Source organism: Balaenoptera acutorostrata, chromosome 2, assembly GCF_949987535.1.
Source record: "Balaenoptera acutorostrata chromosome 2, mBalAcu1.1, whole genome shotgun sequence".
Classification (NCBI taxonomy): domain Eukaryota; kingdom Metazoa; phylum Chordata; class Mammalia; order Artiodactyla; family Balaenopteridae; genus Balaenoptera; species Balaenoptera acutorostrata.
In genome coordinates, this window is record NC_080065.1 from 58606179 (window position 1) to 58612585 (window position 6407).

Sequence of the window (6407 nt, forward strand, 5' to 3'; positions counted from 1 at the left end):
TCCTGTTTCCTGCTCCCAAGAGGCAGCTACTTTCAGCTCGTTTAACTGAATCATTTACTCTTTACCTTCATGTTTCTGAATAATGTGTGTATGTTGCTACTTCCTGACACTTCAGTTTAGGCATTTTATATTGACTTTGCACTGTGAAAGATGATTTCATACACACACACACACACACACAGACCCCACCACACATATATACTTTCCAGTATATTATAATTTTGGTAAGATTAAAAATCAATATTTATAGTACTCTCACTATTAAATTCTTAACAGTTAAGTCATGTGGTTACTTTCCCTTTTCCAGAACAAGTTTTTATTTTCCTTGGAGTTAAAAAAAAAAAAGTCTTTTTTCACATGCTAAGTTTTCTGTACACGTACTGTATTCATTTCATAGGGCTGCCATAACAAAGTACCACAATCTCGGTGGCTTTAAACAAGAGAAATTTATTGTCTCACAGTTCTGGAAATGTATTGTTTCACAGTCTGAAATCAAAGTGTCAGCAAGGCCATGCTCCCTCTGAGGCCTCTAGGGGAGGATCCTTCTTTGCCCCTTCCTAACCTTCTACTGTTTGCCAGCAACCCTGGCATTTCTTGTCTTGTAGTAACATCTCTACCTTGATGGTCACGTGGCCTTTTTCCCTGTGTATGTCTGTGTCCTCATATGGCATACTCCTCACCTTGTATGTCTCTCTGTATCACTTCTCCTCTTGTTATCAGGACACCAATCATCTTGGATTAAGGGCCTACCCTGTTACCGTATGACTTCACCTTAACTTACATCTTCATTACATCTGCAAAGACCTTATTTCTGAATAAGATCACATTCTCAGGTATCAAGTGTTGGGACCTCAATCTATCTTTTGGGGGTCACTATTCTACCCACATTTATCTTCATGAATTTATCCCCAAACTCTGTCCAATTGTCTAAATCTCCTCTGAGTATATGCAAACATTTTCTGTTTCCTATCAGGTTTCACCTTGTGTGTTGGTTCACACTCAAATAGGCTTTCCCTTTATGCCTGTCTATAGCTACAGCCCATGTCCCTTCAAGTTCAAATGCAAAAACAGTTCATCTTCTTTTCTCAACAGTCTCATTGGCTGTACAGGGCCATATGCCAATCTCAAACCAACAGTTATAGGCAGGAGTGTACCATGTACGCAATGGCTTAAGTCTGGGTCATATGTTCCACCCCTAGAGCTGGGAGTGGGACCAGCTTCATTTAACTACAAGATCTGAGCATGGGAAAGAGGTGATTCCTTTATAACAGTAGGATTTGAATATGAGACAAAAGGGAGATAGGCATATGGGACAAAGGGTGAATAGATGCTGAGCACCAAAAAAAAAACCAACAACAACAAAACTAATATCCACTATAGCCTCTTAACAAGCCCTTTAAGAAGTGTCATTTTCCCTAAGCCAGAACACAGACTTTGGCCCCCTAGACAATTTTATGATAATCTACTCACTCCAGGAAGGTTAAGAAAACAGAAAAGAAATTGAACAAAAATAAATTCAGATCTACATTTTATCCTTTTTCTGCTTTTATAGGAATTGGTTTGGTAAGATCTAAGGGGAAAATACATGTCACTTTAATACATTTTGACATCCTAAAATGTTTGAGGAGAAGGTATTATCCCAAATACAAAATGTCCTACAAATGGAAAGAAATATCCTCTGGTCAAATCCTCATGATTTCAAATAGAATGATGCAGAACATAAAAATTCCAACCAGGCAGGCAATAACCATCCCGTTGATAAAAATGTTCTCCTACTGAGATGCCACAAGAAGTTTTTTTCAAATGAGTTTTCACTCTAGTTGTCTAAAATCATCTGTTCCCATCTATGAAGAGTTCTGAGAACACCAGCCTCACTTCCCCTCCGTCTTACAGCATCTGCCTCTGTGAAGGAGTTCAGAATTTTTAACTTTGGGTTTCCTTTTTATTGGTTTCCCTATTAATTTTTCCTACTTTTGACCTAATTTTTTGTACTTTAGAACTATAGATCACAAACTTTAACAGTCACTTTATTCACTAACACGGATTGTTCAAGCCTAAGAATTAACAATCTCTTCCAGCCTGAGAGCCTCAGTCAAGGCAAAACACAGGCTTAAAGTCATAAGACCCAAGACAACAAAAACAAAATGAAAAATGAAGGAAATAGGAGAAGATGGATGGAAGGAAGGAAGGAAAGGAAAGGAAAGGAAGGAAATAGGATGGTGTCATGGTTAGTTTTATGGGTCTATTTGACTGGGCCACAGGATACCCAGATGTATGGTTAGGCATTATTTCTGGGTGTGTCTGTGAGGGTGTTTCAGGAAGCGATTAGCATTTGCATTGGTGGACTGAGTAAAGCAGGTGGTCGTTCCCAATGTGGGTGAGCACCATCCAGTCCACTGAGGGCACAGAGAGTACAAAAAGGCAGAGGAAGGTTGAATTCTCTCTCTGCCTGAATGCCTGAAGTGAGGCATCCATAAATAGATAGATAGATAGGTAGATAGAGTTTTTTTATGCTCACAATGAACACTTCCATTTACTTCGTATTATATGTCATTATAAATATTATTACAAATAAGACTTAAAAAGGACACCTTCGGCTAGGTCAAATGAAAGTACAAGAATTGTGTGGGGCTGCAGTTTAAGGATGGTTTCTGCAGTCATCACATGATAGCAAAAGAGTGGTAAGCAGTGCATGAATCCCTGTCAAAGACAGCAGGTATATATAGAGAGATATCTTATATATCTTATTGATTCTGTTCCTCTGGAAAACCTTAACTAATACAGATGGAGTCGGGGGGGGGGGGGGAAACCTAGGAAAAGAGAAAGAGAAGGTCAGGAAAAGAACAGAATAAAGAAAATGGAAGGGGGCAGAGTCAAGATGATGGTGTGGGAAGACACCGAGTTAGCGTCTCCCCACAACTAGGGCACCTGCTGGCCGCTGGTGGGGGACCCTGACAACCAAGGAGATGGGAGGAAGCCCCAAGTGAACCGGTAGGATGTGGGGGGACTGAGGGGGGAGGAGAAGTGGAGGCCAGACAAGATCAGCACCTCTGAGGCCAGGGAGATCAGGAGAGGCAGGCAGGAGGGATCCTCCCGGAAGAGCAGGAGAGGAGCAGAGGGCGATCACCTGGCCCACTTGGGCCGGGGAGCCTGCTGAGTTTCCAGGCCGCCACACCCCCTCCAAAGCCCTCTCCAGGCTGCGTGGGTCCTGGGGGCATAGGAGGGAGGCCGGGGAGATCAGGAGAGGCAGGCTCTCCAGGGACCAGAGGAGCAGGAGAGGAGAGGAGGGCATCTGCCCCACCCACTCAAGCCCAGGAAGCTTGCTGGGCTCCCAGGTAAGGTCCCCCACCCTCTGAGACCAGGGGTTGGGTGCAAGCCTGGGCCCCTTCTGTTCCTTGAGCCTAAGCTCCACCCCCTACAGCCCCCAGGGCCTTTTCCAGCCCTGTGGGTCCTGAGCATAGGCCCCGCCCACCATCCAAACCACACCCTTGCTTAGGCCCTCCATAGCGAAGGACTTTTCCCCCTTTTTTTTCTTTTTTTTTTTTTCTTTCTTTCTTTTTCTTTTTTCCTCCTCCTCCTTTTTACTACTGTGGTACTGATGTACCTTCCGGTTGTTGATTCATCTATGTTTTTATTTTTATATTCTAACATATCTGTTAGTTTCCTAGTCTAATTTTATTTTTTACTCTGTAATTGTTCTTTCTTTTTTTCTGCCACCCCACAGCTTGTGGGATATTGGTTCACGAGCCAGGGGTTGGGCCAAAGCTCCTGCAGTGGGAGCTCCGAGTCAAAACCACTGGACTAACTGAGAACCTCAAACTCCAGGGACTATTCATCAGAGTGAGGTCTCACGGAGGTCCTCATCTTAGCACGAAGACCCAGCTCTACCCAACAGCCTACAAACTCCAGTGTTGGAAGCCTCAGGCCAAACAACCAGTAAGACAGGAACACAATCCCACTCATAAAAAAAAAAAAAAAAAAGAGAGACGACAAAAAAAATATGTCACAGATGAAGGACCAAGGTAAAAACCTATAAGACCAAATAAATGAAGAGGAAATAGGCAATCTACCTGAAAAAGAATTCAGAGTAATGATAGTAAAGATGATCCAGAATCTCAGAAATACCATGGAGGGACAGATTAAGAAAATACAAGAAATGTTTAACAAAGATCTAGAAGAACTAAAGAACAAATAAACAGAGAGGAACAACACAATAATTGAAATGAAAAATACACTAGAAGGAATAACAGAATAACTGAGGCAGAAGAACGAATAAGTGAGCTGGAAGACAAAATGGTGGAAATAACTGCCAAGGAGCAGAAAAAAGAATGAAGAGAATTGAAGACAATCTCAGAGCCCTCTGGGACAACACTAAACACACTAACATTCAAATTATAAGAGTCCCAGAAGAAGAAGAGAAAAAAAAGGGTCTGAGAAAATATTTGAAGAGATTATAGTTGAAAACCTCCCTAACATGGGAAAGTAAGTAGTCACCCAAGTCCAGGAAGCACAAAGAGTCTCATACAGGATAAACCCTAGGAAAAACACACCAAGACACATATTAATCAAACTAACAAAGACTAAATTCAAAGAAAAAATATTAAAAGCAGCAAGGGAAAAACAAAAAATAACATATAAAGGAATTCCCATAAGGTTATCAGCTGATTTTTCAGCAGAAATTCTGCAGGCCAGAAGGGAGTGGCAGGATATACTTAAAGTGATGAAGGAGAAAAACCTACAACCAAGATTACTCTGCCCAGCAAGGATCTCATTCAGATTCTATGGAGAAATCAAAAGCTTTTCAGACAAGCAAAAGCTAAGAGACTTCATCACCACCAAACCAGCTTTGCAACAAATGCTAAAGAAACTTCTCTAGGTGGGAAACACAAAAGAAGAAAAAGACCTACAAAAACAAACCCAAAACAATTAAGAAAATGGTCATAGGAACATACATATCGAATATTACCTTGAATGTAAATGGATTAAATGCCCCAACCAAAAGACACAGACTGGCTGAATGGATACAAAAACAAGACCCATATATATGTTGTCTACAAAAGACCCACTTCAGACCTACGGGCACATACAGACTGAAAGTGAAGGGATGGAAAAAGATATTCCATGAAAATGGAAATCAAAAGAAAGCTAGAGTAGCAGTACTCGTATCAGGTAAAATAGACTTTAAAATAAAGACTGTTACAAGAGACAAGAAGGGACACTACATAATGATCAAAGGATCAATCCAAGAAGAAGACATAACAATTATAAATGTTTATGCACCCAACATAGGAGCATCTCAATACATAAGGCAAATGCTAACAACCATGAAAGGAGAAATTGACAGTAACACGATAACTGTACGGGACTTTAACACCCCACTTACACCAATGGACAGATCATCCAAACAGAAAATAAATAAGGAAACACAAGCTTTAAATGACACAATTGACCAGATAGATTTAATTGAAATTTATAGAACATTATACTCGAAAGTGGCAGAATACACTTTCTTCTCAAGTGCACATGGAACATTCTCCAGGATAGATCACATCTTGGGTCACAAATCAAGCCTCAGAAAACTTAAGAAAATTGAAATTGTACCAAGCATCTTTTCTGACCACAACACTATGAGATTGGAAATCAATTACAGGAAAAAAAACTGTAAAAAACACAAATACATGGAGGCTAAACAGTACACTGCTAAATAACCAAGAGATCACTGAAGAAATCAAAGAAGAAATTTAAAAAATACATAGAAACAAGTGACAATGAAAACACGACAACCCAAAACCTATGGGATGCAGCAAAAGTAGTTCTAAGAGGGAAGTTTATAGCAATTCAATCTCACCTCAAGAAACAAGAAAAATCTCAAATAAACAATCTAACCCTACACTTAAAACAACAAGAGAAAGAAGAACAAAGAAAACCCAAAGGCAGTAGAAGGAAAGAAATCATAAAGATCAGAGCAGAAATAAATGAAATAGAAATGAAGAAAACAATAGCAAAGATCAATAAAACTAAAAGCTGGTTCTTTGAGAAGCTAAATAAAATTGACAAACCCTTAGCCAGACTCATCAAGAAAAAAGGGAGATGACACAAATCAATAAAATTAGAAATGAAAAAGGAGAAATCACAACTGACACTGCAGAAATACAAAGGATAATAAGAGACTACTACAAACAACTATATGCCAATAAAATGGATAACCATGAAGAAATCAACAAATTCTTGGAAAGGTACATTTTCCAAAACTGAACCAGGAAGAATTAGAAAACATAAACAGACCTATCACAAGTAATGAAAATGAAACCGTAATTAAAAATCTTCCAAGAAACAAAAGTCCAGGACCAGATGGCTTCACAGGTGAATTCTATCAAACATTCAGAGAAGAGCTAACACTGATCCTT